Source organism: Puma concolor, chromosome B1, assembly GCF_028749965.1.
Source record: "Puma concolor isolate L17-30 chromosome B1, mPumCon1.1.hap2, whole genome shotgun sequence".
NCBI classification, from domain to species: Eukaryota; Metazoa; Chordata; class Mammalia; order Carnivora; family Felidae; genus Puma; species Puma concolor.
In genome coordinates this window covers 73,218,586-73,242,817 of record NC_141670.1, presented here as the reverse complement: position 1 = coordinate 73,242,817, position 24,232 = coordinate 73,218,586, and the positions used below count along the sequence as shown (strand labels likewise).

The 24,232-nt window shown below is 37.8% G+C and overlaps 1 protein-coding gene and 1 long non-coding RNA gene across 2 annotated transcripts in view; one reads left to right on the top strand and one right to left on the bottom strand.

Annotated features, from left to right (window-relative positions):
- The first annotated feature begins 11,158 nt into the window (after positions 1-11,158).
- On the top strand, positions 11,159-23,731 carry LOC147581691 (uncharacterized). The gene is made up of 6 exons (XR_015250165.1): positions 11,159-11,468; positions 17,946-18,043; positions 18,853-18,952; positions 20,966-21,113; positions 21,276-21,401; positions 23,531-23,731. It is a non-coding gene; the product is annotated as an uncharacterized LOC147581691 (long non-coding RNA).
- The window catches only part of LOC147581690 (uncharacterized), an 80,799-nt gene continuing 77,250 nt past the window's right edge, over positions 20,684-24,232 (bottom strand). The window contains exon 4 of the mRNA XM_086704031.1: positions 20,684-20,758. The gene's annotated coding sequence lies outside the window, so the exon portion shown is untranslated. The remainder of the gene's footprint in view (positions 20,759-24,232) is intronic.

Here is a 24,232-nt window from a genome sequence, read left to right as displayed (position 1 = left end):
TAGTTTTTGCCTGGTATTGGCTAAGCATTTCTTGAAATAAGCAACCACGTAATCTCAGTGTTACACAAAGATAAGCATTTATTTTGCTCTAGTGACTCTGGATTCACAGGGGTGACCCAAACCAAAGTTGGACATTAAACCAACAGAGCCACCGAGGTGCCCCAAGATGTTATTACTTCTAACTTGTGATGGAGAACTTTCAACAAGACTGTCTTTTAGTTGAGAATCCCAGTTACATGGTTATGTATCTGGGACAGGAGAAAGTACTTTGGAGTAAATAGGTCATCCATTTTTTTTTTCCTTTCAGTTTTTCTCAAACTCATTAGATATAGTTGGTATGGAGGTAGATGGTAAATTTACATTTTACTCTATCAGTGACATAACTGTGCTATAGTTTTCTGAAGGTAATAGCTCTGAATTCTATTTTATTTTCCCCTGGCATTTCATCAAATTTCTCCAGAATGTCTTTTAATGACACAGAATAATATTCTTATAATTCTATTCTAACACCTCTGCTTTTCTTTAATCTTGACATCTGCAGTGAAGTGATATTTAACAATGTAGTGTTTTATCTTAAATTTTATAGCATTTTAAAATAATATGCATCTAAAGTTATTTAATTTGAAAGCAGTTTTATTTTAAATAGTGAAGTAATCGTAATAACAAGCAAATAATGCTATGCTATACTAATCAAACCGTTACAGAGTAATTCCTAATGTATTTACATAGAACACTTTAAAAATGAAAAAAAATATACCTTAGCCATTAAATAATGCTTTGTATTATTAAAGTACTTATATAGTTAATTTTAAAATTCAGCAATGTAATTATAACACAACTAAAGTAGAAGAGTGTATGAGCTACAATATTAAATATCAAATTTCGACACTGTGCTAAGAACAATGCAGGCTTCTAAAATTTTTTTAAGATATGGTAATTAGTATATTAATTTAAAGTGCAATTTCTTTGTTTTGAAGCACAGATTGAGATGTTAGATCAACAATGTCTTTTGTTTATCATATGTGTATATTATAATATTGGAATGTGTACATATATAATATTAGAACAAAGCAGTTTACTTCCTTCTATCTAAAAATTGTCATAATTTACTAATTTATTAGAAAAAAATTTTGTTGATATAATCTTTAGAGTTAAAAAACTTAATAATAAATCTCTTAACTTGAAAACATTAACAATGTGCACACCGTGAATTGCAACCTCTAACATGGCACTTTGATTTGGGGAATAACTAAAGCTTTCTCAGTAGTTTGATGTTTCACTCACTTCATAAAATATTTCCTGTGTGATTAAAATGAATCAATGATTTAAAATGATTAAATTGAATGAGAATTTTTTTGTTAGGTGTATATATCTAACAAGGCCAACAATGACAAGTAGTTCAAGTTTACTGATTATAGGTCTGCTATTTTTTGCCTCAGTTTTAGAGTGGAATGGACTGAAATCTCCAGGTACCATTGTTTTATCTATTCTTTTCCTTCAGTTCTGCAGTTGTTGTTTTATATATTTAGGAAGTATATCATTAGGTGCACATATGTTTATGATTGCTATAGCTTCCTTTTCTGTTACTCCTTTACCACAATATAAAATTTTCTGTATTAAGGTAACATAAGCTGAAGTTATAGATAATCCACAAACAGCGCTAATTTAACACACACACAAAATATTTTCTTCCTCACACAAAGCACATTCAACTCCAGGGGGTATGGTCATTCAGGGACCCAGGGTGACAGAGTCAACATTGCCTCCAATACGTAGAAGCCAATAACAAAATTATAGATCTAAAACTCCAACATTTTCCTTATTTTCAATTAGTGCTTTTATCTACTTTAGGAATTCAGGTTATAGAAGCCTTATAAAATGAGCTGAGAAGTTTTTCTCTTCTACTGTTTACTGGAAACACTTGTATTAGAGAGAAATTAACTGTTTCTTGAAAGTTGGTAAACTTATCTCTAAAACTGCCTTAACCTAGAGTTTAGGGAGAAGATAGCATTTGGTGAGTATTTTTAATTTCTTTCAATTATATTGACTATTCCAATTTTATACTTATTCCTGAGTTTTAACATTAAAAGTATTTTTCTGGAAAGCTATTTATTTAAACTAGATTTTTAAGTGAATTAGCATATAATTGTCCACAATATGTGTGCATTTATGGTTGTGTGTTTGCTTTTGTTTTGGAACATAATTGTGTGGGATTGAGTTAATCATACTTCCTCGGTTCCAGGTGCTGTGTCAGTTTATGGCCACACCAGACCACTCTGTTTTACTTCTTTATGTAATCTATTTTACCTTTTTCCCTTAACTATCTACCCTGCTCACTTTGACAACAATTCAAATGTGTTTATTAAGTATATATTTCTTTGTATGTTTTTTGCAAAATATATATTGTGTGCATACATATTTTAGTTAAAATAAACAGTATCATGTCATATAGTTAAAAGTTCTCCCTGAGCTCAGTGTTTTCAAGATACGTCCATACTAGTGCACAATAATCCATGATGTATTTCCACTGCATTTTACCTATCTACTGTCTTTTTATGGACACTCTAGAGTCTCCTACTCCCTGTCATCTCAAATGGCACTGTGATAACCATACTTACATGTGTCCTCTGAAGGGTCTATGTGAACATTTCTCAGAGTAAATGCCCAGGAGAGGGTGGGATATGGAGAATGTGTGTGCTTAATTTGACTAAGCATTTCCACATTGCTCCTACTGTATATGCACAATAGTTGTATCCGCACATCCCACCAACACTTAACATTATCAAGCTTTCTAATTTTTGACAATTCTATAGGTTTAAAGTAATCTCTTATTATAATTTCAGATATCTAATTATTAATGATTCTGAATATGCCAGTCATGTAAGTTTGGCCCTATTTGGGTCTTCATGTGTCATGTGTCAAGATTCAGGATAGATAGCGAAACATCAAATAGAACAGATTGAAGAACCATCTTTCTTTAAGGAAAAAAGGAAACTCACAAAACCAAGCCCAGAAGAAGATAAGGGAAAGTGTGGATTCCCCACCTGTTCTGCTTGCACAGAAAAAGAATATGCCAAGCCTGGGTGTTGCTAGACCCTCTGTAGTTCTGTCTTTCAGGGGAAGACACTTCCCCTTGTTATAATGCCAGCCTGAAGCAACCTTGTCAGCAAGGGACAGTGATCTAGACAGTGGTCTGGATTGAGATGGTAACTTTTTACAGTTGTTTGGGAACAACAGCTGTGTAATAGAGCCCTCGTACAAATCCATGGACTTGTACAGTGATACAACTTGGTCAGAGACTTAAGATAGAAAATTCATGAACATCATTCTGCTGATTCATTTCCTAAGCAGTGAATTGTGTTCTCTCCATTCTGCCCAATGAGTGATCTTTTCTTGACCAGCGTTATTAACATCAACTCTTGAGAAGCTATGTAGCAATCTACTGGTATCCTTTGTACTTGGCCCTGGAATGCTGAAGGGGCCCCTGTTTGCCAGGTATATTCGTCAGGGTCCAGTCAGGAAAAGAGAAACCAATTAGGTATTTTTTTAAGGTATTTTAAATGAAGGAATGTGATACAGAAATATGGCACTTTGAATTCACATTCTAATGTGCCAAGACATAGCTCCCAAATTGCTTTGGCCATCAATATTACCAACATATAGGGGATAGAAGGATCACATATTTTATAAGTTAGGCCTGGAAGTGGCATACTTCTTCCCATTTTCCCTTGGCCAAAATATAACCACATACTTACACCCTACCTCAAAGAAAGCTGGGGAAGGTAGTCTTGCTATGTGTTTGCCTCACATTTAAAAGGCAATCTGGTTGATTTAAAAATTATAGGTTCAGGGGCGTGTGGGTGGCTCAGTCGGTTAAGCGTCTGACTTCAGCTCAGGTCATGATCTCATGCTTGTGAGTTCGAGCCCCACGTCGGGCTCGTGCTGACAGCTCAGAGCCTGGAGCCTGCTTCTGATTCTGTCTCCCTATCTCTCTGCTCCTCCTCTGTTCAGTTTCTCTCTCTCTCTCATAATAAACATTAAGAAAAATTATAAAAATTATAGGTTCAAAGTTTATTTATTTAAGCACTTAAAAAATATTACTCCATTATCTTTTTGTCATCAAAGTTAGTGTTAAGAAGTCTCACATAAGTCTGATTCTTATTTCTTTGTGGAAAGCCTTTAGAACTTTCTGATGTCCTTATATATCATTAAAATTCCTATTTTTATTTTATATTTTTATAATGTTTCTATTTTCTGTATGTTGGTAGTTTTGTTTCTCTCCTCCATATCTCTTCATTTTTCTTTTATATTTTATTTCCTTTTGCCTTTCATGCTATCCTCAGGAAGTTTTCTTCTACAGGCATGCTAAGTTTTTCTACAGGCATGCTAATTGATTTCTCAGCTATTTCTACGCTACTATTTATTTATCTTAAACCGTTGAAACTGTCTTATTTTCCAGAACTAACATTTCTGCTTTCTGTTTATGACTTCATCCCACTAAATATTACTAAACATTCATTTTAATATTTTTGAGAACATTTACCATGATTGCTTAAAATTATTTTTCTATTCATTGTTGGTTTTGCTTTATTTGTTGAAAGGATTCCTTTAAGAGTCTAGCCATGTTGGCTTGTATGTTCATGTTCTCTTAAAATGGATTCCTGCTCTGACTTGAAATGTGTAATGGGGAAATACCGAAGCCCTGGAAGAACCTGTTTTCTCTGAGTTTTAGGAAAGGGCAGGAGGGGAAACCAGCACGTCCAGGCACTACAGAGCCACTAGGTGGGCCATTATATCTAAAAGATTCACCTTTAAAACCCCCTTAGATGGAGGCAGCTTTAGAAGGGGTCATTTCTTTGGAGTGACGTGAACCTTACTGTTTGGAGGGAAAGGAGGCAAATAATGAATGCCTGAGGGTAGCCAGTGTGCCTACACCTGTTTCTGCCAGCTCCTGGCCCCAGTGGGATTTTTGTGCTACCGTTGAATTCTCTTCCACATTCATCCCTTTCCTCAAAATCAGGTTGCCTAGAATTGAGGGAATTCCTGTGACTATGGGGCAGGCAATAATTGTCCAAAGCAATGTAAAGAGAAGAAAAAAACTTAATGTATTTCCTCCAGTGTATTCCCTCAAAGCTGGATGTTCGTAGCCAGATGCTAAAGCTTCCTTCTTTCCTTCCAAGATGCTATCAGTCTTCCCAGAGCTCTCAAAGGTTTTGAATAATTTTTTCAGCTTGATTCTTGTTTTCTGTGGTTTCTCTAGGGCTGATTCAAGGGAGGGAGTAAGAAGTAATCTAAATCTGATTGTTATTTGATTTAAATTATAATTTTGATATTTTTGCTGAATAAATTTTTTGAATGTTAATGTAATCAAATATTTTGTTCTTTTAATTTAAATTCTCTCATATTTTTTCTTCATTTCACCCCATTCAAGAGATACGCCAAGAGCACATTAGTAACCCTTTCAGGTATTGGTTCTCTGTATGTGAATAGGACAAAAGATCTGCCTAGGGGCACACACACATCACTCTGTGTGTGTGTGTGTGTGTGTGTGTGTGTGTGTGTGTGTAAAAGGTCTTGCCTAATTTTAGTAAAAGGTGAAAGATTTATACGATCTGAAGAGAAACCAGAGTATTGCCTAATTTTAAAATATTCTGTTCTGATTCAGGATGCTGTATACTATCTACCCTACTAGGGAATTTGATAATTACTAGTGTTGAAAGTCCTTTCCCATACCAAGGCTTGAGTTAAATTTAATATGGCCAAGTGAGTTATCCACAATGTATACACAGTTCCTGAGAAAATCACACAGGTAATGAAAAACAAAAAAGTTCATTAAGAGGTAAAAATAAAAGAATTAAGTATTCAATAAGAAGACTGAAAAATGATAATAGTCAAGTGATTTTGAGAGATTACTCCTCAAACCAGCCTATTTTAGTCATTCTGAGTGTGTGCGAGGTGGAGAATGAGGTGAGATGAAGAAAATAGAGGTCCTTTTTTTCAAAAGACATGCCATCTAGTTTGAAGGAGATGTGCATATATAAAATAATGAGAACGAGTCAACAGTATATAATTATCTGCCCCTCACATAGTATTGACCTCAAGGGCAAGAGAAATCAGAGATGAGAGAAAATAAAGTTATTATGAGTAGTTAGGGAAGTCATAAAAGACGTTCTCAGAATAGATTTTGATATGGGTGTGATAGATGTGGAGTGAGGTGGAGAAATGTTTCAGTTAGGGTTTGTGTGTGTGCATGTGTGTGTTTATTTGTGTGTCTACTGTTGGGGTTGTGAAGAGTAAAAGATTTAAATAATGAGTAATTGAATAATGAGTAACTGAGCAGAAGTATTTGGCATTTATTTTCTGGACAGCAGAGGGCTATTGATATTTTTTGAGTAAGGGACTGATGTGAGAATTGTAGTATTTTTGTCAGGTGTCAGAGTGCCGGATAAATTGGACAAAAAGATGATAGCGGATAGGAAGGCCATGTAAGAGACTATTTTGACAATCCAGATGTGAGTTAATACAGGTGTAGACAAGGGCAATAGCAATTCAGTAGAAAAGAAAGAACCGAATGAAATTCAAATACCCCTGACATTAGCACTAGGATGATTTGTGATTATATGTGAAGAAAAAATAAAAAGCAGTCATCATTTTACCAAAATAATATAAATATTAGGATGAGAGAACAGTTCTTGATGAGAAATGGTGAACATGGTATAAAATAGAAGAACAAGTTTTAAACGGTGCTATATGGATTATCATAGTTCCTTAGAAGCATGTCAGGATTTCTGAAAGCCACAGAACATAATTTAAAAATTAGCTATTGACACATTTTAATATAAAACAACACACTCACTTAAATGTGCAATAGATAAATTTTATCTCATTTGTGGACACCAATGGCATAAATAGGAGCCTCTGTGCTGACTCACTCATTGTACAGAACTTGTTTGTCTGTGTACTCAAATTCAAAATTCTTACAAAAGAATTGCTGAGAATTTGCTGCTTTTCAATGTCTTTTTATGAATTTAGACCATGGAACAGAAATGCAACCCAACTGTTACCCATAGCTTTTTATGTATATATGTATGTATGTAACAAAATGACCCAATTGTCACATTTAAGGATAAGTGTTTGCTGTTCTGTTAACTTTAAAGTGATAAAATATTGGGTTTCCATTTAAGACATGTTATAAAAAGGAGTCTGTTTGTAAAAAGTTTGAAAGCTACTGGTTCAGAACATATTAAGTTTGAAATTTTAGTGGAACACAGATGAAAATAACGTTTAGAAAACCGGGAACGTGGAATTAAAAAATTCTGTTGACAACCTTGAGTCTGGTGGGCAGATCTGAAAATAACTCACGCGGTTGAAACTGAGAGTGATTGAATTCTCTCAGTACCAAGAGTGTTTTCAGGAGTTTCCCGGGACGTGGAGTGTGAGAAGGAGCAGTAGCCAAGGCTAGAAAAGAAGGGAAATCAGGGGGTTGGAGGTGTACTGGTTCTTAAACATATTAGATTATTGGATCTTATTCTGAGAAACCAACCAAAAGAGTCTCAATCTCAAGTGAAGATTCTAAAAACTATATATGTAGACAATAAAAATTAAATTCCATAAGGAGCTGGTGAAGAAGAAATCTAAGATGTCTGGTAGAAGTCGAGGCCTGCCCAAAGGAAAGTAAATGCATGGCATTGCTTCTATGAAGAAACCATGGTCCAAAACAGTGTGGCTAGCTAATATAACATCTTTTCTAATTGATGAGAGGGAAGGAGAAAGACACGCACACACACACACACACACGCACACACAAACACAGCAAAAGAGAGAGAGAGAGAGAGAGAGAGAGTAAAGGAGAAGAGGGAGACACAGAAAGAGAGGGGTAGAGAAGGAGAGACGAGTGGGAAAGAGAGAGGGTGAGAAAGAGCGGCGGGGAGAGAGGGAAAGGGCGAGTGGGAGAGACAGAGGAGATAGAGGGGAAAAAATAATGAGTGGTATTCTACTTTACAACAACAAGTTAAAAGCAATAGAAATGAGGGAAAGAAAACTGGCAGATCTGACTGGATACAACTAAAAAAAGAATAAATGGAAGATAAGTCAAAGGGTAATTGAGCACATAAGAAATTTATAATAACTATAGTTCTTTTTGTAAAGCATGATGGAAATGGAAAGATGAACCAGGGGAGAAACAAAAGTGGATGTTCGGGTCTCCCACAAGGCATGTAGAAAAGGAAGGGGAATTTCTTTTTTTTTTTTTTTTTTTTTTTTTTTTTCAACATTTTTATTTATTTTTGGGACAGAGAGAGACAGAGCATGAACGGGGGAGGGGCAGAGAGAGAGGGAGACACAGAATCGGAAACAGGCTCCAGGCTCCGAGCCATCAGCCCAGAGCCCGACGTGGGGCTCGAACTCACGGACCGCGAGATCGTGACCTGAGCTGAAGTCGGACGCTTAACCGACTGCGCCACCCAGGCGCCCCAAGGAAGGGGAATTTCAATGAAATGAGCCTGTTTCCATTTTTCATGCTGTAGAAATGACTTTTATTTCTGCCCCAGATGTTGGGAACACTTATGCTCCATTAAGGATCCCAGGCAGCTCTTGTGAGAGTTTATATTTTTTCGCTCTCAATTTTTCTTCCTGATTGGAGGAAGTGTTTTATCTTCTACTTTAATAAACTGTGTAGAAGACTTGCTATTGAATTCTGGCCTCTTTCCTGTAAAAGGCTAAGAAGGGATTGCTTTGAGCTTTGGACAGAAGTAAACGCTTCTCTTTCTGTTTATTTAATTTTAGGAACTTGTTGCATTTGTCCATATTGCGTGAGAGTTGGCTTTCACGATGTACGTACGCATACAGACTCAATTCAAACAAACACATATTTTTCTGTACAGAGAAAGGAGAGTGCACTTGCGTAGAGCGTGTCTCTGTGTGTTCGTGTGTGTATAAAGATAAGGTCTGAGGGGCTCCGGTGAAGACAAGAATAGGTTCTTAAGTTCAGTAAAGTTCCCCCTAAGAAATGTGCACAAAAATAATCTCATCTTGAACTGGAAAAATCAAGTCAGAGGTGATGAATAGTTTTTTTTTTTTTTCAAGGACCTAATATAAATCTGAAAGTACACACTAAAAATCTCCACTAAGTTCCTGCTTTTTTGAATCCACTTACAGTTTTAGCGTACCCCCAACTGCTAGAATCATTTCTGATTTCAGGCCAGAAGGATTTACTTAATGCTATGATCTGGCACTAAACACACTGGGAGCCAATCAGGTGCTCACTCTGTGTGCTAGTTCTGATAACATTTCCGAACTGAACTTCCCAGAACCTTCAGACCCCTGCTGTGCCATTCTCTGTTTCCCTCAAAGACTGAGTGGTGGTCTTGCCTTGAATCCCAGCCCTGTGTGTGGGTACCCAGCTTCCTGCCGCCAGACCTGTAGCCAGCAGGCTCCACGTTAGCCCCTGTGTTTTGTTCTTCTCTCTCCGGGGGAGGCATGCTGCTGCGTCCATGCATGCTATGTGCCCCCAGTGATTGCTTGTGTGATCCAAAGCCCTCTGTCCATCACCCTAGTCCACCAGAGCAGTGGTTTCAGAGCTTTGGCCGCACTATCCAGGCTCACACTTCCACTCAGTTGTGCTGTGGGTTTCTGCATTCTCCTGGGTGCTTCCCCATCCTGCATGGCCTTTCAGTTCACCCAGTATCTCCTGATGTTGATGGAAATTATAACTGAACCAAAACAGTATTCATTTTCTGACTTTCCATTCAATTCTACAGATTTAGAATTCAGGATAATTGGAAGAGAGGTGAGCCTAAACTTTTATATTGTGTTAATTAAGGACAAAAACCTGCTAAACAAAATACTAAAGCATCAGGTAGAATACTTAAATTTCATGAGAGAATGAATTTTCCAAACACATTTAAACTCTTTTCGCCTATTTATATAAAATACTAACACATTATTTGGGAATCTCATGTATTCAACAAGGCATTCCCCCTAATGAAGGCTTTGCAAATAAATTTCACTTACTTTATTGATTAATAAGATTGTATGTCACTTAAAATTGTGAGCAAATAACATTTTTATTGATGCTTTTCAAACAACCTATTTCTCTTCACTTAGATAAAATTAGCAAGACTTGTGGAAATAGTTCAAAAATGTTAATCATGCTAACATTTATACATTTGTGAGTTTATGGAAGCACATGTAATAGAAAATCCAGAGGAATTAAAGCCTAAAAATGACGCAACTGCCAAAACAATATTTTTCCAAGGTCCATTGAAAACTTGTAGTATCTATGCAGTGTTGAAAACATATGTAACCGAACTGTGTGAGGGTTAGAATATGGCCAACTTAGGGGTTCTTGGGTGGCTCAGCTGGTTAAACATCTGACTCTTGATTTCAGTTCAGGTCATGATCTCATGGTTCATGAGTTCGAGCCCCACATCAGGCTCTGCACTAACAGTGCAGAGCCTGCTTGGGATTCCTGCTCTCCCTCTTTATCTGCCCCTCTTCTCTCTCTCCCTCTCTCTCTCAAAAAAAATAAATTAATTTAAAAAAAAAAAGAATGTGGCCAGCTTAAAATTCAGCTCTCTTTTCTGCATATTCTTCCTGGGCTCTATTTCCTTGCTTTTGAAACTGTGCATTAAGACGGGACATAAGGAAGTAAAGAGCCCAAGGAACTGCATGTGTGTGAATGAAGCAGCACACGAATGCCTGGTCTCATGGAGCTCTCCCAGGGACCCCCTGCATTTTATAAATGAGAACCTTTCAATGAAGGGCCCAGAACTAGACAGAGGAAACCAGACATGGAAGGACCTAGCCTACCTTGAACTCAGGCCATGTGCCAGGTGCTTTACAGACAGGGCTATTTACTCAGCTTGCTAGACTCCGTGTTGGACAATGAGGAAGAAGCTTTAGTATCGTTTTCACCACTGTCCTGAAAACTAGCTCTGCTGGTTTTTTTCATCTCTGAAAGTTAATCTTGCATAAATACCAGAGATTTGGGTTACTCAGATCTCCTTTTCCATTATTACAAGTCTGATGGATACTGAAGTTTCAGTCTGTCTTCAAATTAAAATCTTCTCCTCTCCTTGCTCTTAGAATTTCTAGGTGAGGTGTAGGGTGGGGTGGGGGGGGAAGTTCTGATTTTAACCTATTCTCCCAGGTCTTCACCCCCAGTTCTCACCATCCGGAGTCATTGCAAATTCACCACGTGCAGACCGCCCTCTTGGAAAGGATATTTTGTGCCTGAATCTGTCTGTGAAGTGTTCTGGATTACAACGCCTTCTTATCAGTTTTATCAATTAGAAAAACATGCCTCACCTTTAATTGTTTTGGATCATATTCAATTTTTCTTTTTAAATAAGGAGGAGAGCATTTCATTAACCGGCCCAAAGCCATAGCAAATGGCTTTCCTGGGATTTGAAACCACATATTTGGAATCTAGAATCCAAGCTCTTCTCATTGCCTTATAAAGCTTCTCTGTGAGTATAAACACAAATGAACAAATACGTTTCATACCTTTAATTTAGCTTTTTCTCTCATCAGAGGTTGAATTATTAGATCAACACCTTTTGGACAACTAATACCATTAAGGAACCAACAACAAAAAAGTGATTTATAAATACATAAATAAATAAAATGTTTATTTCTGTTTACTAAAAAGCACCCCCAAATATTAAATATTATAAATGAAGTAGATTTATATGATATTCTCTATTTAAGGGTAATAAAAATAAAAACTGGTTTTCTATGGATCAGAAAATAGATTGAGAGCTTTTAAAGCTTTGGATGTTTGGACACGTTGAGGGCAATCCAATAATTTTCAAACAAAAATAAAAACTTATGATAATTCCAGGAAGAAATATCAATTACTGAGGTGTTCTTGCAGCTGTTCGGGGCCATTAGAACATTGCACACATGCAGCCTGGATCTGAAAACTGAAGCGTGGCTGGAGGTGGAGAAAAGCAAAATCAGAGGTGGCTGAGAGACAAGACTATTGCTGATTTACCCCCTTTCCATACAACCCCCTGGGATTTTATTTGAGCGCTCTGCCTGACCTAAAGTAAGACACTGCACTGCCAGTGAAGGAGTGGTTACAAGTAAATCAGGGCTTTTCAAAACCATTTCCTTTGGATTCTTTGAAATCAGAGAAAAGATTTTTGAAAACCTAGGAAAACAAACAAACAAACAAATTTTGAGGGAAATTAATTGCATGTTCAGAAGACAGCTGAGTGTTAGGTTAAGTCAGATGCTTCCTAGCCTTCCCTTACTTCTCTGCCGAAATCCCCAGCCTCACCCCTTTTAGTCCAATATTGAAAGCTGTTTTACGGGCAAATAATAAGAGGGTGAGGAGGAAGGTGGTAGTGACCTATTAAATTATCATGACCTGTTTTAGAATTTTGGCTGTGAGTAATGGTCCCAAACTATAAGTGTTCCCTTACCGGTAGTATTTGCATGGGGGTAATCTTCAGATTAGAAATCTTTGCTGGAGCATCAGTTTTCCCTTGGCTAGCTAGGAGGAATTCAACAGCTATGCGATCATTTGTGACCACACTGGGTAATAAATTTAACCTAGTTTGTAAGGCTTCCAGAGCATCAGATCCTATAAGAAGTACCCTAAAAAGAAACAGATACTATTAGGAATATACATAGTGTTTATATCAACAGTAGTGGGCCAATCATTGTTCCTTTAATGTGAGCAGATTTTGTTTGTTTTTTTGTTTGCTTTGGCTGGAGGGTCCTGAAAAGAATACTGAAGATTTTAGCTATGATGGTGCCAACATTAGTTCCCATACCCGGTGCACTAGATTTTGTTGATGTGGAGTCAAGGTTCCTGTTTTATAAGGCTGAAGTGTGGCATGCATGATGTGATAGAAATTTAAGGACCAGAGAAGCCTGTAAGATGAAATCTACCTTCTGAAATGTTGAAAGCAAAAACTATTAATTTTTTTGTAGACAGGATCAGGTGGAGGTACAGATCCAGCAATGAATTTAATTCAGGAGAGTAGTTGTATTAGTCATGTTTCTCCAAAGAAATAGAACCAATAGGATATAAAAGGGGATTTATTTATTTATTTATTTATTAAAAAAAATTTTTTTTCAACGTTTATTTATTTTTGGGACAGAGAGAGACAGAGCATGAACGGGGGAGGGGCAGAGAGAGAGGGAGACACAGAATCGGAAACAGGCTCCAGGCTCCGAGCCATCAGCCCAGAGCCTGACGCGGGGCTCGAACTCACAGACCGCGAGATCGTGACCTGGCTGAAGTCGGACACTTAACCGACTGCGCCACCAGGCGCCCCAAAAGTGGATTTATTATGAGAAATTCAGCATGCAGTTCTGGGGGCTGACAAGTCCCATGATTTGCAAACTAGAGACCTAGGGAAACCAGTGGTGTAATTCAATCTAAGTCTGAAGGCCTGAGAACCAGTGGAGTCAATGATGTACTTCCCAGTCTGAGGGCAAGAAAAGATGAGATGTCCCAATTCAAACAATGAGACAGAAAAGAGGCACAAATGCCTCCTTCCTCCACCTTTTTGTTCTATTCGGGCCCTTAACAGATTGGATAATGCCGACCCACACTACGGAGGGCAATCTCCTTTAGTGAGCCCACCAATTGAAATGCTAGTCTCATCCAGAAACACCATCATAGATACTCAGAAATAATGTTTTACCAGAAACCTGGGCATCCCCTGATCCAATCAAGTTGACACAGAAAAATACCTATCACAGTAGCTAAGAGAAAAATAAGCAAGAGTTTGTTTTTCCTTAAGTGGCAGAAGACAGAAGATCTTACGGGGAAAAAAACAACAGAATGAAAATAATGGAGAGTATCTTGAAAAACCTTCATTCAGCTAATAGAAAGTGTCAAAGTATAATAATAAGCAATATTAGAAGTGAGCAAAGAAAAGTTATGCCAAGGACTCAGAAAATCTTACACTGTTGCCTTGGACAGAAGTAGTCTATCTCTGCAGTAATCAGAGAGTTTGGGAAGATACTGTTTACCCTCTGTAGCTGTCTGTTTCTGGGCATTTTTTTATATCAAATATAATTTATTGTCAAATTGGTTTCCATACAACACCCAGTGCTCATCCCAACAGGTGCCCTCCTCAATGCCCATCACCCACTTTTCCCTCTCCTCCACCCCCCATCAACCCTCAGTTTGTTCTCAGTATTTAAGAGTCTCTTAGGGTTTGCCTCCCTCTCTCTGTGTAACTTTTTTCCCCCCTCCCCTCCCCCCTGGTCTTCTTTTAAGTTTCTCAGGATCCACATATGAGTGAAAACATATGGTATCAGGGCAATTTTTAAGAATCCTCAGTTTAAGGCCTACTGATGGCATGGGCATCCAGTGATCTAGAGATAATGGTGTATGTATTTTTTTTTTAATTAAAAAGAATGTTTATTTATTTTGAGAGGGAGAGACAATGTGAGGAGGGGAGGGGCAGAGAGAGAAGGAGACACAGAATTTGAAGCAGGCTCCAGGCTCTGATCTGTCTGCACAGAACCCAATGCAGGGCTCCAACTCATGAACTGGGATATCATCACCTGAGCCAGAGTCAGACACTTAACTGACTAAGCCACCCGGGCGCCCCTGCTGTACCATATTCTTAATTAAGAAACATGAATCAGGGCACCTGGGTGGCTCAGCCATTAACTGTCTGACTTTGGCTCCAGTCATGATCTCCCAGTTTGTGAGTTTGAGCCCCCAGTTGGGCTCTGTGCTGACAGCTGAGCCTGGAGCCTGCTTCGGATTCTCCCTCTCTCTCTCTCTCTCTCTCTCTCTCTCTCTGCCCCTCCCCCACCTTTTCTCACTCTCCCTCTCTCTAAGATAAACATATGTTAAAAATTAAATTAAAAAAAAAGAGACCTGCATCTAAGGATCATCTTAGAGTTCTGCTGCCATGTGAATTGTTAACAGTATATGATAATGTTCTTTCCATCATGGTTAAGGGCAGAGTTCTCTGATGTCTGTCCCTGGAGACCAACTTTTCAGGATTCAGATCATGCAGGGGCTGCTGAAGCAGCTGTTCTGATAATGGAGCTTGAACCTGTTGGTGATAAAGCTGGAGGTACTGTATGAGTCCTTTGCAGTATTTAGTCATATTGGTTTGCAACTGGCAGAATGGGAGGCTGGAAGTGAAATTTCCCCACACACGGGATGGCTTCTTACTAACCCTTAGAAATATTTTAGGTCCCTAGAGGGAGTTGGCTTTGGGGCTGTCAAATCTAAACGGCCTAAATTTTAAGGATTTCTGAGAGTTTTTTTTTTTCTTAAGAGTTTTAGAGTTTCATTGGTTCTACTTGTTGGTTTTAGAAGAAAGGGACAGTGGAGTTTCAGAATAAAAGGCAAAAATTTACAGTTATGTAATGGCAATACCAGTGAAATGTGTGTCCCTGTCCCTGGAGAGCTAAATGAATCCCTTGACTCCACCACACCCCAGATCAGGAAAATAAAATCAACCAGCAATTATTATTATTATTATTATTATTACCGTTAGGATCATAGCTTTCTGGCAAGGAAAGCCCTCAATTCGCTCAGAGTAAGGAAACAATAACTGGGACATAGTCATAGCTCATTGCTCCTGCTATTTGTATAAAATCCATTTGGGGGTGTTTATAGGGGCTTCAAGGCTTTACTTCTTTTTTGGTTCCCACTTTACTAGTTTTTCAGGGATCATGTCATTACCAGGTAGGGCATCTATTAAAGGTATTCTCAGTTCGAGCCCCGTGTCGGGCTCTGGGCTGATGGCTCGGAGCCTGGAGCCTGTTTCCGATTCCGTGTCTCCCTCTCTCTCTGCCCCTCCCCCGTTCATGCTCTGTCTCTCTCTGTCCCAAAAATAAATAAAAGTTGAAAAAAAAAATTTAAAAAAAAAAAGGTATTCTCAGCAGTACCCTTAACATCAGGCACCAATGTTATTTTTGAATGGTTTACTATTTGTCTCTGCCACTGTGGGGCATTTTTGCTTAACTCAACTTGAAATCCTTTGGTTCAAGAGGTAGCCATATTTTGAGTGCTGAAGTTCTCTCCAGGTACTATGCATCTTAACCTTCGAGCGTTTTTTCTCTGTATCATGGGTTTGTCTCTGACAGTCAAAAATCACGTCTCTGAGTCCCTTTCATGTGTGTCTTCCTTAAGTGTTAATAGGCGTAATTAGTCAGATAAATGGTGCTTGTGAATCACAGTGGTCAGCTGCAGTGTTTAGTTGTATTTGTCCAGTCAGAAGGTTCCCAATAGATGACAACTGGATTTTGGCCAAGCTGCAGAGACATGAGGTTGTACAAGCACCGCTGAAATTTTCATGTCAGCTGCTGAATTTGAAGCTCTGCCTCCTTCAAGCTGAGCACCTGCTCCGTTTGGGATTTCTCAATTCACAAGAAATCTATTAGCCCTTAGGTCACACATCAGGGGGAAAAATTAAATTTCAACTCACATACACATTTTGTTGTTATGGTGGTCAACAAAACACTTAGAATCATAATAATGTGTTATCTTGAGATAAAACTGTCTGGAGTTAAAGGAATGGAAACACAAGGTCAAGGATTAAAAGGAATGATATGAAATTTCTGACTGTTAAAACAACGTTAATGGATTATTTAAAAGTGTAAATATCACACTGCTGTGTTCTTTAGATTCCTCCAGATACATTTAGAATAATACAATAAAATGTTTTAAAATATCAATATTTACAGGGTACCAGAGATTACATCTTTTATAAATATTTACATTTCCAATAAAAATTTGTAGGTCAACTTTCAAACGGGTCAGGCAACAGTTGCAAAATTCTTCTAGAGTGTTTAAAACAAAAAACTTTGGAGGCTTCAAAATCTAGAGCACTGATTCTCAATGCTGGCTATGCACTAGAATCATTCAGGGGGTGGGGAGGACATTTACGAAACACCGAAGACTGGATGCATTAATAGCTTCAGGGTAGGGCCCGAAGCCCTGGATCCGAACGAAGGATCTAGAAGCAGCCCTAGTGCTGCTGATATCACTACTGCAGACTGCAGTTAAGATCATTCTCCTGGGGCACCTGCATAGCTCTCTGTAGGTTAAGTGTCCGTTTTCAGCTCGGGTCATGAGTTCGTCAGTTGGAGCCCCACATCGGGCTCTGTGCTGACAGCTTAGAGCCTGGAGACTGCTTTGGATTCTGTGTCTCCCTCTCTTTCTGCCCCTCACCCCGCTTGCACTCCATTTTTCTCAAAAATAAATCAACATTAAAAAGAAATTAAAAAACAAAACCAAGATCATTCTCCATCAGCCACTAAAGCCTCTGCCTGGCTGGTGCAGACGTATATTGCTGCCTGCTGTCCAAGAAATTCAGGAAATACTATTAATCGAAAAGTAAGCTAAAATGGTTAGATGATAAAATTTTGACTAGCTAAATGTGTGTTTTTGGAAATGCAAGTATTGAAAGGAAATATACTGAAATCTTCACAGCGATAAAATTACCTCTTGGGATTGCAGATAATTTTTTTCTGTTTCTTAATACTTTCCTATTTTTTGTAATAAACATGATTTTTTTCCTAGCCAAAAAATAAAAAATAAAAAGAATATACTCCAAATTATGAGTGTTCCCTTAAAAATACATTTCCTGCATTTAGTTCCACCCCAAAAGCCCAGTCACAAATAGAAAATCACATTATCAGAACTGCTGCTTGTCTTGCTTTGTGTCTCATACCATATGATCCTACATTAAGCAAGCATATAAAATGAATAACATTAAGAATTTTTAGGTATTTTCCTTGGGTTTCTTTGGGATCATGACTTGATTTACTAATTAAGGATTAAATACTCACATAAGAAAAAATATAATAGGCACCACTTGTGAAATATGAGTCCTTATATTTATCAAGTTGTTACTATTCACTGTGATTATTTCAAAAGAAAATTTCTACCTTTTTTTATCTCCATGTTTTTCTATCAATGAAATTATTTTCCTTTCATCTAATTCCAAGAGGTTGTTTCTTCAAAGGATGAGTTTTCTCTGCTTGCTGCTCATGAGGACATTATCTCTATGGAGACCCACACTTGGAACCTGGAGGTTATGAAGATAAGGTTGTTTTCCTTGGAAGTGACCTAGTCTCCGCATGGCCCTCTAAAGATATATTGGATTTTGTTTACTGAAACAGAATATAAATCAGGTTCTTTGAAGATCGAGCTCTCTGAAATAAGTCAAAATGCCTATTTGGTGTCCTGATCTTAAATTAATGTGGTTAAATTTCTGATTTTTCATGAAAGTAAATAACAGTGTAGGATATATGTGCATAACATGGACACACACACACACACACACACACACATATAGTAAGACACTGTGAATAAAGGCTACCAGCACTGTCACAGGGACTTTGTGGCTAGTCACTTCTTTTGGTCTCAGTTTCTGGGTTCTGAAACTTTCTTTGTGAGGGCTACTACCTTGAAATTATAGTCTATGTCCTTAACGCATTTTGTTTTCTTGTTCCCCCAATTCTAGCTTTTTCATGACCCTACGTACTTCTTGGTGTATACATTACTCTCTTGAGCTAGAGGAAAAGTGTGAATGGGGTGAACACATGCTTTGGAGTCCTACATATGGGGTTAAAACTGTTTTTTCATAACTTAAATTAAATTAAATTAAATTAAATTAAACAGCCCTGGGAAAGTTATTTATGGTGCTTGAGGCTCCATTTCTTTATCCTTAATATGAGAACAGCAAAAATGATTATCTCCTAGAATTCTGAGACAATTCTTATGAAGGACTTAGTGAGTACGCAGAAAGCATTCAGTCCTTCTTTCTCTCACCCTGTCTTAGTCTGTTTGGGCTGCTACAACAAAAATCCAATAGACTGAATGGCTTATGAAAAACAAAAATGTGTTTCTTACAGTTCTAGAGACTGGGACGTTTAAGATCAAGGTGCTGGCAGATTGGGTGTCTGGGTGTCTAGTAACAATCTGCTTCCTGCTTCATAGACAGCTATCTTCTCGGTGAGTCCTCACACAGCAGAAGGGATGAGGGAGACTATGGAGTTCCTTTTATAAAGGTGCTAATTCCATTTATGAGGGCTTGACCCTCATGACCTAATCACTTCCCATAGGCCCCAACAGATACCATCAGATTGTGTTAGGATTTAACATATGAATTTGGGGGGCATACAAACATCCAGTCTATAGAACCCTCTGCCATTTTTATAAACACACAGACTTCAGGTCTGTTATGTTTTAGGCAATTAAAGGTAAGAGCGTTGGCTCAGGTATTCAGAGAAGGGGTGGCATGGGGAGCAGGAACAGTTCTTACCCCGTGATGATGGAAAGGTCAGGAGACACCCCAACCCTCTGACACAGGTGCTTCCAAGTTTCACCTGCCTAATTTTAACTTCAAAGATGGGAACGGTCACAAATTGGATGGAAATTTTGTCTGGGCGCAGGGTCAGAAATAGAGACACTCCTAGATTGGCCAATTCTTCCACCATAATTCATAGACTTCTTCTCTCATTTTGCAAATCCTTTTCCTTTATGCTTCTCAGCCTCACCTATTAAATTTCTTTTGTCTTCTCTAATGCATGTTTACTGTCAGAGTAACATAATTCAGAAGCATAATTACAAAAAAACCAGAGACATTTTAGATAAATAAGAAGCAGGATCCATTTAATGTCCCTTGCATCCTGCTACACACTGACTTTAATATAAATATTAAAAACATCTCAACCGTAGCATGACAAAGGCTCAAACATATGAGGCATGAGATGAACATTATAATTGTCTCGCCTTATTACTTACCTAGAGCTTAAACTTTCTTTAATTTCACTCCAAATAATTTACCCAGGGGTGATGCAACCATCAGTGGAAAAACATGAATCATTTAAAGACCTACTGAAGAACCTGAATAGAGATACTGTGAAAAACCCTTGAGGTCCTTTGGAAGAAAGAAGCAATATCAATCATAAAGTGTATCATCATTAAAAAGATTATCCAGGGGGAAAATTATCAATATTAATATTTCTATGACAGACCCATAAGTATTTTTTTCTGTACTACAACATGCAGTATGTTCCCATGGCTACCTTTTGCTTGCCTGAAAAAAACCAGCTGATAAAGGGTGCTTTTCATATTGCCCAGATTATTTAAATGCCAAATGCTAAATTATAGATATCTAAGTGATCTAAACTTTAGGAGTTGGAAGCAGCCTCAAAATTCAATTAAATCCTAATCATTTACTTTACAAATTGCTGAAATAAAATGTTTTCTTTACAAATGAAGTCACTAATTGGGGAAAATGAATGCTAGCAATTTATTTTGATTTAGCCATATTTTTACATGGAAATAGAATGGTGGTTTTAAAAAGTTGACAGTAAAGGTTCTCCCTTCATTTCATTTTTTAAAACATTGCGATTTCATTTCTATTTCATCTACAAAACGTTACATAGTGAACATGAACATGATACTTAGGTTGCATTTGGGTTCCAATCCCAATCTTAACTGTAGGTTGTTCAAGGGTAAAAATGGATCTCTTGTTTTCTTGCCTTTCTTGCTTATTGCTTCTTCATTCCATTGTTCATGATATTGGAAGGCGAGAAAGGAGAGAGACTCAAATGGTGATTTTTTTTTAGCACTTCTGGCTCAAATTGAATGTAAGGGGACATTGAAAACAGTAAAGATACGTGTGAAAAGATGGTAAATGAGGGAGGCTGAGGACTGGGACCTGGATCATACTCACCAGTGGGTTTTCTATGGATGAGAGGAGTTATGTCAGAAGTGAAGTTTTCAGAAGGCAGAAGAGTATAATCCAGGCACCTATGGGGGAGAGAAAAAATGAAATAGGACAGTTATAGACTGAACTTTGTCTCCCCCACTCCCTTCCCCAAAATTCCTCTGTCAAAATCCTAACTCTCACTACCTCAGATGGTGAGTGTCTTTGCAGACAGGGTCTCTAAAGAGGTAATTAAGGTTAAATGAGGGCACTGGGGTGTGACTTAATTCAATGACTGGTGTCCTTTTTAGGGGGAGATTAGGGCACAGACAGACACATAAGAATGACCAGGTGAAGACAGGGAGAAGACACATGTCTACAAGCCATGGAGAGAAGTTTCAAAAGAAACTAGCCCTGCTAACACCCTGATCTTGGATGTTTAGTCTCCAAAATGGTGAGGTAATGAGTTTCTCTTGTTCAAGCCAACTGGTCTGCATTACTTTATTATGGCAAACCTAGTGAAGTGATACAGGCGTCATTTACAGTAGCAAATTGTTACATATTCTTTGATCGTCCCTCTTTCCATAACTGTCACCCTAAACCTGACTCTACAAATTTTAGCAAAGTGACTAAAGTCATGAAGTGTTTGGATCCAGTGAAGCAGAGGAATGAAGATGAAAACACCATGAAAAATGAAGTTACACGCAATGCTACCCAGAGACAAGACAATTGCAGACAATTCTCAAGGTGGGCATTTCAACCTTTGGAGAAATCCAGAGGCCCTATTTTTCAATCAGAAAATAAAATGGGAAACTTCCAAACTCTTTGTGAAGTCACAGCTTGAGATTTATGTTTAACTCATGTTCCATTAAAGAACAACTTCTTAAGGAATTGGGATCCTACACATACAGACTTTCCTGAAGAATTTTTTTCTTGTGGTAAAGGTTATTGTCCTGAACTGAGGCATGACTTGTGGAGCAATGAGAAGGAAGGAGACAGGCACCTAACCCGCCAGATCAAGGAAGTGGACCTTTGACATCAAAGGAAGCTGAATTGTCATGGCCTGCTATTCTCGACCTTATTCTGGAGTAGGGCTTTTGGGCTTGATATTTGAAAGTAAGGGGTAAGATTTTTATTGATCTAGTTATTGGCTTGAAACAATATTCTCTTGGCTGTCCCAACATTACAAGGTGGGGCATAAGAAGAATCAGCTCCCCACAACTCCCCTTTCAGTAAAGAATGAACAGAATGAATCTCAAACGATGAAATATCCATCCTTGGGTCTTAAGCCAGCTGTGTCTCCATGACACTGAAATGCAATTGTTGTAAACTAGGTTTGTGGTCTGAATGATTGTAGGAAGCATAGCCTCCACATGGAAATTGGTTTGACCTGAAAGAAATTTGGGTGAAGCATACTGTGTCCATTGGAATGGTTAGGGACGACAGATTTATGATACACCAGACAAATCTGTTCTGCCGTACTCTTCTCAATGTGATACTATATACATCATACACTGTAAAGCCTGACACAGGGCTCCTTGATGAACCCAACAAACAAATTGGTAGGCAGCAGCTCCATTTAGAGCATCAGGGTGACAGTGTTTGCATATGCGAATGTTTTTCAATTCTGCTATTAAACCAAACTCATGAAAGTCAAAGTCACCAGTTCTCCCGGATTTGAGGACAACTGAGTAGAAACAGAGCAGCCATAGCCATTAGATGTTCAGGGTGTAGCAAACATTGATTTAATTTTTACCTCGAGCTTCTGTTAGCTTTAACTTGGAGGCCTTTATTTTTAGAGATGAATCTGAAAGTTTGCTATCCCTCCCCTATTCATTTTAGGGTACTCTCTGTGTAGCCAGGGGCCTATAAACATTCCATTTTCCTCTAAGTAAATAAATTCTTGTAAACTTTGAAAGGAAGCAAAGAATAATGGGAAAAACAAAGTAGGTTTGGAGTTAGAAACACCACTGTTTCCCAACTTTGCCACTTGTGGGTTGAATTTGAAATGTACTTAATCTTATTTTCTTCATCTGTAAAATGAGAATAATAGTCATCCAGTTCTTCGGGTTGTGATGAGGAACATTCAGTGATGTAATGTTTGAAAGCACTCAGTGTCATGTTGAGCACATATTAAATATAAAATAATTGATAATTGTTATCATGGACTATTGGCTTGGTCCATTTCAGTGTACCAGCAGGTCTGATTTGGGGGGTTTCTCTTATTCTTTTTGATTTGATACAAGCAATGTTTTCAAATTTTCTCAAATTATAATGCCCTTATGTTGTGGGTGAAATAAACATTAAAGTTTTCTCTTAGTCTATATCACAGCAGAGGAACATTTGCATCATTATTCGGAACTGTTTATTCAGTGTCAGTGAAGACAGTTATGTCACATCTGGTCTCTGCAAGACGGGAGATGATGGAAAAGTTGTGTGTGATCCCTAAGGTTAGGTAGCATACGTTTTGTTTCTGCTTGCCTGCTGTGTGTCCAGACAGGCAGCATTTTGGTAGTCTTTACATTTGTCTTTAAAGAAGGAATCTGGCTTAAAAGGCAAAGCAGAGACACTTAAAATAGCTTGAAAACAAGAGGAAAGTTAACAACAGCAAAGCACTACGTTACAAGAGAAATGTAAGTATCAAAAGGAGACAACAAAACTCCGAATCTAAGAGATTCCTGGAAAGGGTCGTTTGAGTCGAATTTGAAACAAGTGATAAACGTGGACTTGTCACAGAAGAACATAAATAACATTATTGAGCACCTTTGAATTGAGAGCATAACGGTAGGTCTGTTCCTTCACTCAGTCATTTCATTCATGGTTTATCTCATGTGCCAGTCACTGCTCGAATATGGCTTGTTTTGTCTTTCTTTCAGAAATTGAAACTCTGAGAAATAATTAACTTGGTCAAAGTTTCACACTATGTGGCAGATCTGGAATCGAAACCCAGCTGTTTGACCATAAACCAAGCTCTGCTTCGTAACATGTGAGCTCTTTGAAAAGAAAAAAAGTGATAGACCAGTGCCATAAAGAAAATTTTCCTCTCCTTAGTAAATCCTTCGATCTTCCAGTGATAAGGAGGTCTCTTTATGTTTTTACTTATTGGATATATTAGAGCTAGATCTGAAGGGTGAGAATCAGTGGCACAAGATTGGTGAGAAAAATAAATTTCCTATGATAAACACGGTTTAAAAAAATGGAACTAAAACAGTTTTCTACAAAAAAGAAATGCTAACACATATGCTTTCTAAACAAAATTTATAAATTTCGGCACCACAAGTCATCATTTTATGGAAACCTTTTGATCATAGTATTCAATTTTATGGGAAATTCTTTGTATTTCTCCAGTAAACAGACTTAGAAACTCAGCTTTGTGAAAAAATAGCAAATAAGTATACAAATAAGTATAGCTTTAATTTAAGTGCCATGGTAATTGGTATGTAAACACTCTCCAATGTTAATTTCTTGACTCTCTACATAAGTATAATGTTTAAGCTAACACTTTATCTTCTCTAAGCACTAGTACAAATAACATTATTATCATAATATCTCAGTAAATTTTTCTCATTGACTGTTAA